This window comes from Cyprinus carpio, chromosome B17 (assembly GCF_018340385.1).
Source record: "Cyprinus carpio isolate SPL01 chromosome B17, ASM1834038v1, whole genome shotgun sequence".
NCBI classification, from domain to species: Eukaryota; Metazoa; Chordata; class Actinopteri; order Cypriniformes; family Cyprinidae; genus Cyprinus; species Cyprinus carpio.
The window spans coordinates 97,267-108,838 of NC_056613.1; the positions used below are offsets into that span (position 1 = coordinate 97,267).

Below are 11,572 nucleotides of genomic sequence, written 5' to 3' on the forward strand. Positions count from 1 at the left end.
CTTTTTATGCGTAATGTTAAGATTTTCTGTACTTTTTTCTTTGTTACTTTTACCTAGTAGAAATAATAAGAAAATGATAAACTAATCTTTACAGTTTATGACATGACGGCGCTAAAGTCCTTTTTTTTATTCCCCCTAGCATTTTGCACTACAGACATCCACAATCCATATTTTGAGGTCTCTGCCTTTTGTTCATGTTTGTTTTACCAATGTACAACTGCCAATGTAACATTCCATACATTTTAGATCGTAAACATTATGTTTGTGATATTTAGCAGTGAACAATAAATTAAATATTAAATAATTTATTAAAATAAAATCTCAACCAGATTTTTGTGCGTTGAATGTTGTATTTTAAGCAAAATAACAACATATACAAATCAACCACAGTAAAATAATGAAGAATGATTTCCACAATTTAACAGTTTTAATTGTTTGAGTAATAATAAAAAACACATCTTACACTATATTGAAAACACATGAACTGCAAGTCACCATAATTGTTACAGTAAAGACGCGAATGTGTCATGACGCGACACTTTACTCTTCAAGACCTCCATCATCTGTAAAGCAATCCCAGCTACAGTAACCAGGGTGGTCATCTGAGGAGTAAAACCCCAAAAAGCACTCCCTTTGTCCATTTCCCCTGGTGACCAGACCCACAGTCTTTGTGAAGCTGGCTGCACTGTAAGCACTGCACCTAAAGATGATGTACGGCTTTCTGTACTTTCTGTACTCACTGCACCTGTTCAGTATCAGAAAAAAAAAGACAGCACATTAAGTCACAATTCAGACAATAAATGAAAAAAATCTGTCAAAAGGTTCATGTTAGGGAAATGGAATAGAGAGTGAGATTACTTAGCCTAATTATTATACCCACAAAGAACAAGAGGGGCAACCACACTTACTGAAGTCACTATCAAGCCAGCTGAAGTGTGCCTCCTGTTGAAAATAATCCTGACTGACAATGTTGTTAAATCTCTGGCATTAAAAATTACGTCAGATGGGTCAAGTTTAATTACAATACTGACATTGCATTATCATTCATGTTAAAGCAATTTACTTGTTGCTGGAGGTGCCTGGGCCACCACAGTTGTGCTTTGTTGTTCTGATGCATCTGATTGCTGGGCTGGGGACACAAAGATCGACATGAGCATAGCAAAACTGGAACAAAACTATGTCTGTGTACTGACGTTATGTAAATTCGACACAGAAAAGTACTGCATCATTCACCTGACAGTCCCAAAGCAGACAAGGTGATGGTGCTCAGAAGTTCCAGTCAGTTCTTGACTTGAACAAATATCTCCATTATTAATGATTGTCATGGTTGTAAGGTCCACGTACATGGTCCAAGGAAGGTATCTGGTGCTGGAGTTATTCAATTTAGGTTAAACTCAAATCTGACTCCATTTAATGATCTAATCTGACTCCATTTTAGTATGACCTTGAATTTAGGTTGAAAAGCAAATTGTTTTTTTTGTCTGTCTATAATTATTATTATTCTCACATTTGATTATTCTATTTATTGTTTAATATTATTGTACTCGTTCATTCAGGTGCTCATGTCTCTAACAAGGATACAACATAATCTACTAGAGTCAATAGTTACAGAGTAAAAAACAGAATAAAATCAGATGTAACAATTTATTATCAGTCAGGTAAATATGTATTCTGCCAATTACATACCCAATTCAAAGATATCAAATCAATACAAGACATCAAATTCCTCAAAGATTAATCTAAGAGTGAAAAATGCATACCTGACTTCTAGTGAAATACATAGAATGAAGTGAAGAGACACACACACCACACTACGGGCTTTCTGGCTACAGAATCCCCTGATCCTTTTGCTGCAATCCTTTAAATGATGTTTTTATTAACAAGGTTCGGAGGGTAGCGTCAGATAATTAGCCTAATCAACACCCGGTGGACCCACAATCAAAGTAGTCAATACCACAGTATAAATACCGCTGACTTACACTCTATCCATTGGACGGTTTATCAGCATTCCTCCTCCACCACCCCAACTCCTCACTTCAAGTTCACTTTACAACTAGATGGGGACAGAGGGGGTACTCTAGGTTTGGGCCATTCCCGAGCTCGAAGCCCTTCCCCGGACAGCACGCCAAATACGCATTTCATACCTCAGCTAATAATATGTAAGCTTGAACTAGTGAAATACCTCAGACCAAGACAAACATCCCCCGAGATGAAGACAGAAACTAACAATTGGAATTTGATTAAGTCAGGTCCCAGACCAGTGTAGTTTACACCTCAAAGGGAACAGAAGGTAATTTACATGGAAGACCCTGGAAAGGGCACTCCCATTACAGTAATCAAAATATCTCTTGATTCTTAGGATCTGTATTATCTTTTAGTCTACTTTTGTAAGGTTGAGACCATTGTACCAGGCAAACTGAGACATTTCAAATGATACCAAACATATATATATAGTCACTTGTTGTATACACTTAACATTGCATAGATTTAGAGTGAGTTTCAGGTGAGGGAGAAAGGATGGGGATCATAGTGTGAGGAGGGGAGTGTGATGGTGAGGTGTGAACTGCTAGGCATGGTGCGTCTCCGATGGCACTGTTACTTAAGCAGGAGGGTGTTCAAGAGAGTGTTCAAATGTTAATTATCAGGAAAGTCCTTTGTTCTCTTAGGGGAAGTCGTCCTCAGTCCAGACAGTCTGACTCCAGCCTTACAGTTCTTCCCCTTTGGCCGTTGTCGGCAATTCACAAAGGTTCTGGTGGTGTCACTTCAGTCTTTGTAAGGTGGGTAGTTGTAGGGGACTGAGAGTCAGGATAGCGTTGGTGGACGACTTTATCGATCCAATGAGGTATCTGAAGTAGCAACATTGGAAGAGCGTGAAGGAGAAGATGAGTGTGCTTCTAATAGCACATCCTCAAGTATCCAGTCCCACCAAGTGTATGCAGTCTGAGTCGATCAGATAGAATCTGTGCAGTCTTTCGCGCCAAGTTTGTCTCCACTTGAACTTGAGAGAGGTGGTATTCAGTTTGAAGGATGACTTTCTGTACTAAGTCCATTATCTCGACCAAAGCTTGTGTCCCGTGTTCATAGAAGGTGTCGTCCCACCATTGGGAGACCTCTGCGTCCTGTGGCGTCCTTCCAAGGATGTTGATCTGGCCCATAGAAAAGTCCTCTGTCACTTCCAAGCAAAAGGAGTGATTAGCAGGGCAGGTCAGTCCTCCATATGTAAAGGATTCATCTCACTGATGATGCATCACAGTGTATGAGACACTTGAACAGCATTTGAATGGCCATGTAATGATTGAACATCTATGAGTTCAGTATCATTGGGAGAGAAAGTTTGTAGTGTGTTACATGTACAGACAACATAATTGTGAGTTTCATGACAACAAGTGCGACTGGTAAACAAGGTCTCCCCTTTAAAGTCATATATCTAGTGAGGTGGTCCCATTTAATTACCTGATCTTTAACTACCATGCCAATAGAGAGTGGAATTTGGATAAACTTGGTCTGGGTGGATTAAATGAAAAGTAGCACATTTAATGATCTAATCTGACTATTTTTTAGTATGGTTTTTATTAATAAAACATATGATAATAATAATATGCATCAATAAAACATATGTTAATAATAATCCAATCACAATTATGAAGGTATATATAATAATCACATTGTTCATTCAGAAATCTTTCCAATGCAAGCCACTTATGTAGATCTAGGGTTTCTAAAAAGGTGACTTAGTGAAAGTGAAAGTCGTGACATTTGTCAAGTATGGTAACCCATACCGAAATTGGTGCTCTGCATTTAACCCATCCAAGTGTACACACACAGCCAGTGAGAAGTGAACACACCGTGAACACACACCCGGAGCAGTGGGCAGCTATATCCAGCCTCGGGAGCAACTGGGGTTCAGTGCCTTGCTCAAGGCACTTCCAGCCATGGGTATTGAGGGTGGAAAGATTGTTCATTCACTCCCTCACCTGCCAACTCCTGCCAGCACGAGTGACTCGAACCTGCAACCTTCTGGTTACAAGTCCAAATCTCTCAAACCATTAGGCCACAGCTGCCCCCATGACTTAGAACATGATTTAGAATTTTTCTAGAATGGAGATTCTGAATTCCTTGTAACGTGTGTGTGTGTGTGTGTGTGTGTCTGTGTGTGTGACTGGGTATCTGATATGCAGGCTAAGTCACAGTTGATGGTTTGGTAAAATTGTACATTTCAAGATTGGATGATAGAAATGAAGTGCAGTCACTTTACATTTAATCACTTTGACAAGGTTTTTTGTTATTAGTGATGTGTTGGGAAACCAGGGGCCCTCTGGCTTGTCAACCACCCTAATAACAATCCGAAATATTCAATAGTTTAAATTTTAAAGGCTTGTCCGCCTCTGTGTTCAAAATGTACACCATCCATCTGTGACTAGTGCGTGCAAATGTGTGTTACAGTGTTGTTCCATGAGTTTGCAGACATATATATATATATATATTTAGCATATATATGGATTAATTTTGTTGACCTGTGTGTGTGGAGGCTATGCTATGGGTTAATTTTCTGTCAATGTAAAAATGGACAATAGATCTTTAGTGGAGTACCACATTTGTAATCTAAGCCATCATTGTCTTCTGTGTGTAGTGTACAGACTGGATAGTCTAAATGAGGTGATGCAATGGTGGAGGTGTGTGTTTTTGTGCTCATTTCTGGGAGATGGATGGAGTCTCATCAACATAGCAATCTGTGTTGCAAAAATTTAGTTCCGGTTCTAATCCGGGAGGCCATATAGATATTTGTGTAGTAATGCTCTACGGTGAGGTGTGAATGGCCCCTTCAAGTGTCTAAACATTCATTTCCCACATTTCAGGTTACGTAACAATTCTGCTGTCTTGGCTTGATGCAGATGGGACCAGGCGCCTTCCTGGTATCCGTTCTCCAAAGAATCGCAGTGGTCAACCTGATGCTGCTCTTGCAGTCGAGCCTTCACAGTCTGCTGTGCCATGAGCATTAGAGACCCCAGTTGTTGTTGATATGTGAGGAGAGCATTTTCATTAAGACAATTGTGAATCACACTGTGGCCTCATGGCAATTCTATGCTCCTGTACATGGTTTAACTGCAGCTATATGGAAAATAGCAGAGTGTACCACTCAGGAGACAAACAAATTCAACATAGATAGACACACCTGCAACTTGAAATTGCTATGCAATTCCAGTATTAAAGTTATTCCAATTTTACACAAGACACATTGTCTAGTATGCATGTAGCATCTACAACCTTAAACCTAAGTGTTTCACACACTTACAGTAAAGCAGTCATGTGTTTTTTAAAGAATAAACTCAACTAATCTATTTGTACGTTTAGTAGCACAAACAACTATAATGTGTGTTCTTTGCGCACAATGTTTAGCACAATTATACATTTGAAAATTAGTGGTGGGCATAGATTAATTTTTTAATGTAGATTAATCTCAGAGTAATCTTGGAATTAATCTAGATTAATCTAGATTAAAATGGCTCATTTGAATTCTGCCAAGGCATTCAAATTATGTTCAATAAGATGTACTTGTTAGTACTGATAGAGCTGTGCTGCACTCAAACATAGTAGTTTGACGACGACTCTTCCCCTGCGCTTACATTGCTTGGCTCGGCATCTTCCGCGATTAGCTAAGGGATGCTTTTGCGTTTAGGTGGTACTCTGAGACTGGAAGAACTGCTACAGTAAACTAATTCCACATTGCACAAGTTGCAAACAACCTTACGCCTGTTTCACACATACTCCGTCTGCAGTGCGTATGCGTTGCATTTTTGTTTTTTTACGCACTCATGTTAACGGTTCCAGCGTTCACGCGCGGTTGCGGTCCTTCAGTGCGCGTTCCAGGAGCTGGTGCGTCTGCAGCAGTGCAGCGATCGTTTATGCATTACCTATTTAGTCTATTTTTGCTGTGCTGCATCGCGTTGAATTAAAATGACAGCGCATTGTTCGCGGTAAAAATTTAACATGGATTGACACGGAAATGCAGTCATTTCACAATAAATGAATACTAATTAAAGCCTACTGTGTTTCCACACGCAACACATGGGTTTTTGGCTAGGTTTAAAACAAGAAAAAGAGCACCTTTAGATAAACGAGGCAACATGATATAGGCCTATTCACTTTTATGGAAGCAGAAAAACAAAGTTCATTAAGAACCGTTTGATTGCTTGTAATAAAGATTTAAATGCAAAAGGCACGAGAGTCGACTGTTTCTGTCAGTGATGCTTTAATTTTAAATATTTGCGATATCCCAACAAGAAAATTAGGCTAATTGTTGTGTTTAAATGTTTTGCCGCTTGCTTGAGCAGCTTATTATACAAACCTAGAAGTCAAATGCATGAATAATATGTTGTTTATATTTATTAAGTTTAAACTAATGTCTGTGATTATGTAAGATTGTTACTGTTCTGTGATGAGTCATTTTTTTTTTTTTTTTACATGGTTTGTAATATAGAATGATGAACAAATGTTGTGTTTGTGGACTAAACAGCCGCGGATCAGTAGCGGACTGCAAGCTGGCGTCCTGTGTGAAAGCACAATGAGTCCGTTCTGCTTCTGCACCACACACACACACACACACGGACTGCATACGCACTGCAGACGGAGTATGTGTGAAACAGGCGTGAGTCTTGTCTAGGTTTTTTTTCTGGGGGAAGCTTGGTAATTTTTTCACAGTAGGAATACACACAGGTTGAAGACTTCGTTCTCGCCCCCCTACAGTGCAATTCGTCTAGGTATACATCCGCGCCTAAACTATCACGGTGAAAGTCATCATAGCTTGTGTAGTGTAGACCCAGTTCCCAACCCAACTTTGAGAATAGATTAACGGCGATATTTTTTTTATCGCCCGATAAGAGTCTCGCGTTAACGCAGCACGTTAACGCCGATAACGACCCACCACTATTGAAAATACAAACAGAATTATTGAAATTTAGATGTTTCCATATTAAATTCATTGCTTTTAAGCTGCTAACCCACTAGCAAGTGAAGTCAATAGCTGGAGGCCTTGCATGAACAATGCCGTTAACTCACTAAGAGTTTTACTTGAGGAAGACTTGTTACATGTAACCCCCTGATCTTTGCCTTTAGAAAGTGATATCCTACGTTTCAGAAAATAGGGTGGAGGTCTACCCCTTCCCTGTGACCAGCATTTTTCCTCTGTATGGCCTGTTTTCTGACAGGAAGTCCAGTCCAGACCGTCTGACTCCAGCCTTACAGTGTCCAGAGTTTAACTACCTCTACAGAAGTGCTCTATCTGTGGAGGTGTTATGAGGATGGATAACACTTGATATACATTTGATCTGAAACCAAAAAAAGTCAAACAATAGAATAATAGAACAACAAAATAGAAAAAATGGATACCATTACATGTTAATGTCACATGTAAAAAGACTTTGACTTCTAGGGTGGAAACATACATTTAAAATGTAAAGAGTGCTGCATCTTCCATGCTAATCCTATCCCTGGAAGTGCATGAAAAATTAAATATGAAAACAACCTCCTCATATGAATTTTTAACATTATACAATGAACGCTAGACACACATACACATACAAAACAATAGTGTCCTTTCATTATTCACTACGTCATTTTTAACACAAGCCACCAAAACCTAAGTTACACCTATGCTAGCCGTCATGCAACATCAGAAATGTATTATCCCAAAATGTACTTCCCCAGTCAACTGAAAAGAAAGTATCTTCTTTAAGAATTTAGTGAAGAAGAGGCAAAGAAAATAAGGAAGCGTTATTTTACATATCCAGTTCTTCCTTAAGCCAAAGAAGTGACATTTAAAATTCTAAATGACATTTATCCATCTAATAACTTCCTACTTGAAAGATTTAATTGGGAGAACAATTCATGCTGGTTCTGTGAGAAAGATATTGAAACTGCAGAACATATGTTTTTCCAATGTGAACTTGTACAGACTTTTTGGCTGGAATTTAAAGCCAAAAACTGTCTTCATTCCAAACATACAGTGGTGTGAAAAAGTGTTGGCACAATATGCAGTTTTTAAATGAAGGTTTTTTATTATTAAGGGAAAACAAAATCCAAAACTGCATGGCCCTGTATGAAGTAGTGTTTGCCCCCTTGTTAAAACTGTGGTTTATAACACCTGAGTTCAATTTCTCTAGCACCACCCAGGCCTGATTACTACCACATCTGTTCACAATCAAGAAATCTCTTAAATAGGACCTGCCTGACAAAGCCCCTTTCACACTGCACTGCGTCGGACCCGCAAATTGCGGAACATTGCCGGGTCGACTTCTGTGTGAAAGCAAATACGTCCCGATTGATTCCGATTGAACCCGGTCGGGGACTTAGTAACATTGCCGGGGTTCAGTCCCGAAGTGAACAAAGCCAGAACTAATGCCAAAGAGAGTGATGGGACGCAAAAGCTAGAAGGCAGATCAGCGTTCGCGATGAAACAAATATGTGCAAACTGTAAGCGAAGCACAAATCAGTTAGAAACTTTCCGCACTGAAGCTGAGATCGTTAGCCAGCTTCAGTGAAAGCCAACGATGCCTAGCGTTTTCGACTTCATAAACACCCTGATATCATGTCTTTCACGGGAACGGGTTGTGTGGCGCATATTCGGGTAATCACTGGCAGTGTGAAACAAAATCAGCGACCCGGTGCAAATGCGGGACACATTACCATGTATTGGCCGGAAAAAATGTGAAAGGGGCTAAAGTGAAGTAGACCAAAAGATCCTCAAAAGCTAGACATCATGCTGAGCAAAGAAATTCAGAAACAAATGAAAAGAAAGTATTGAGATCTGTCAGTCTGGAAAAGGTTATAAAGCCATTTCTAAAGCTTTGGGACGCCAGCGAACCACAGTGAGAGCCATTATTCACAAGAGCAAAAACATGGAACAGTGAAGAACCTTCCCAGGAGTGTCTAGACCAAAATTACCCCCAAGAGCACCAGCGATGACTCATCAAGAGGTCACAAAAGACCCCACAACAACATCCAAAGAACTGCACTTTGCCTCAGTTAAGGTCAGTGTTCATGACTCCACCATAAGAAAGAGACTGGGCAAAATGGTCTGCATGGCAGAGTTCAAGATCTAAAACCGCTGCTGAGTAAAAAGAACATAAAGGCTCGTCTCAGTTTTGCCTGAAAACATCTTGATGATCCCCAAGACTTTGGGAAAATACTCTGTGGACTGGCCGAGACAAAAGTTGAACTTTCTGGGAGGTGTGTGTCCCTTTACGTTCTGGCGTAAAAGTAACACCGGATTTCAGAAAAAGAACATCATACAAACAGTAAAATATGGTGGTGGTAGTGTGATGGTCTGGGGCTGTTTTGCTGCTTCAGGACCTGGAAGACTTGCTGTGATAAATGTAACCATGAATTCTGCTGTTTACCAAAAAATCCTGAAGGAGAATATCCGGCCATCTGTTCGTGACCTCATTCGCTGAAAGTGAACTTGGGTTCTGCAGCAGGACAATGATCCAAAACACACCAGCAAGTCCACCTCTGGATGGCTGAAGAAAAACAAAATGAAGATTTGGAGTGGCCTAGTCAAAGTCCTGACCTGAATCCTATTGGGATGCTGTGGCATGACGTTAAAAAGGTGGTTCATGCTCAAACCTTCCAAGCGTGGCTGAATTACAACAATTCTGCATAGATGAGTGGACCAAAATTCCTCCACAGCTGTAACAGACTCAGTGCAAGTTATCGCAAATGCTTGATTGCAGTTGTTAAGCTGCTAAGGGTGGTGGCCCAGTTATTAGGTTTAGGGGCAAACACTTCTTCTACACACAGGGCCATGTAGTTTTGGATTTTGTTTTCCCTTAATAATAAAACCTTCATTTAAAACTGCATGTTGCGTTCACTTGTGTTATCTTTTAATAATATTTACATTTATTTGATGATCTGAAACAAAGTGTGACAAACGTGCAAAAAAAAAGAAACCAGGAAGGGGCCAACACTTTTTCACACCACTGTATATCAATACACCCTTTGACTGTGGTCTCAATTAAGGTTGGAGTATTGTTGAAGGATAAGATCTTAACTTAATTATTTTGTGCAAACACTATATCCACAGATGTAAGTATTTAAATGTTAAACCCCACTTCAGCGGCTGGAAGAATGAACTAAAGATTTTTGCAAAGTCTCTTCATTACATGATGGACAGGAACGCCCAGAAACTCTTATATGCTTTGAACTTGTTTTTGTTGTTAGAACAAGACCCTCATCCTTCTTTTTCTATTCTTGTTTTATCTTATTGTGTGATTATTGTTTTTTCCCTGCTTTTTTCTATTTGGCTGTATCAACACTAACAATATGTGATCAGTTGTTGAAATGTGCCGTAAAAGTTTGTAATTGAACTTGATACCTTAATAAAAAATAAAAAAAATAAAAAAAAAAACATTGGCCAGACGTTAACATTGCTCGCGATATAAAAGAAATCTATAAATCTATCGTGTTTATTAATCCTTTTGTGAGTAATTTCACGCGAAGCCCTCTGCGTTTTGCTTACAATGCGTTACAACAGCGTCAGTTCACCATTTTAGCGATGCTGAGATAAAATTACCTGAGTTTAAGTTTGAAGAACTTTAAACAGATTGTGTAGACGTGCGTAGAGATTTTACAGAACCGGCATTACTCACAAGATGCGCATTAAATATCGCATGCGATTTATCCTGCAGCCCTAGTTTAAATAAAGTTTTGCACTTTATTTAAATAAGGATATTTTACTTAAGTTTTTCAGTTTTTGTTTGTCAGCCGTTGCTGCAGTCATTTGACCGTTTTTTTAACAGTGTGAGCAATGATGCCATTTGCAGCATCTGGTGCTGATCTCATGAATTAATATCACCATTATTTTTTGTCATTTTACATATATTTCCATGTCATTTAAGAAAACAGAAACATACTTCATAAATAATAACAATAAATAAAAACAATACAGTATTTTTTCTGTATAAAATAAGTTTGAGTTTTGCCTAATTAAAATGACCAGGGGAAAAAAAAAACTTGTACACTGTTTTTTTTAAAATATATTTATAAATTTAAAATATGTATTTTTGAAAGTATATTTATACATTTAAAATATATTGAATCGCGTATATATAAATTATACATTTTATAATATATATTTTAGATTGTAAAATGTTTCAAAATATACAAAAAAATGGCCAAAATATATATATTTTGCTAAAATATATATTTACATAAATATATTTTCTATACATTTTGTTCTTCCATTTTTTGTATATTTTTGAAAATATATTTTAAATATATATATAAAAAAAATGTAAAACCATTTAAAATATATTTTTGACCTCTATATATTTTTAGTCCAAGAAAATTCATTTTCTAGCCCCAGAAATACATTTATAAATATATTTTTGGTATATGGAGGTTGAAACTATTTAAAAATATTTCATTGAGCTTTCCTGTTTGCAACATATATTTAGCATGTATTTCAAATATATTTTGGCCATAAATAAATATGTTTTTGCCATATGGGAGAGGTCCTCACGCTGAACAAACTCTGGTGTATTGAGGGAGTTCTGTATAAACGCCTCTGATTGGCCTT

At 38.2% G+C, this 11,572-nt stretch overlaps 1 long non-coding RNA gene and 1 pseudogene across 1 annotated transcript; both read right to left on the reverse strand.

The window, feature by feature from the left end:
• Positions 1 to 602: 602 nt before the first annotated feature.
• On the reverse strand, positions 603 to 1,281 carry LOC122140263. Its single transcript, XR_006156937.1, has 3 exons — positions 1,234 to 1,281; positions 909 to 1,129; positions 603 to 745 (listed from the first exon to the last, which is right to left on the reverse strand). It is a non-coding gene; the product is annotated as an uncharacterized LOC122140263 (long non-coding RNA).
• Positions 1,282 to 2,735: 1,454 nt separating this feature from the next.
• On the reverse strand, positions 2,736 to 4,991 carry LOC109108169 (annotated as a pseudogene).
• Positions 4,992 to 11,572: the final 6,581 nt, after the last annotated feature.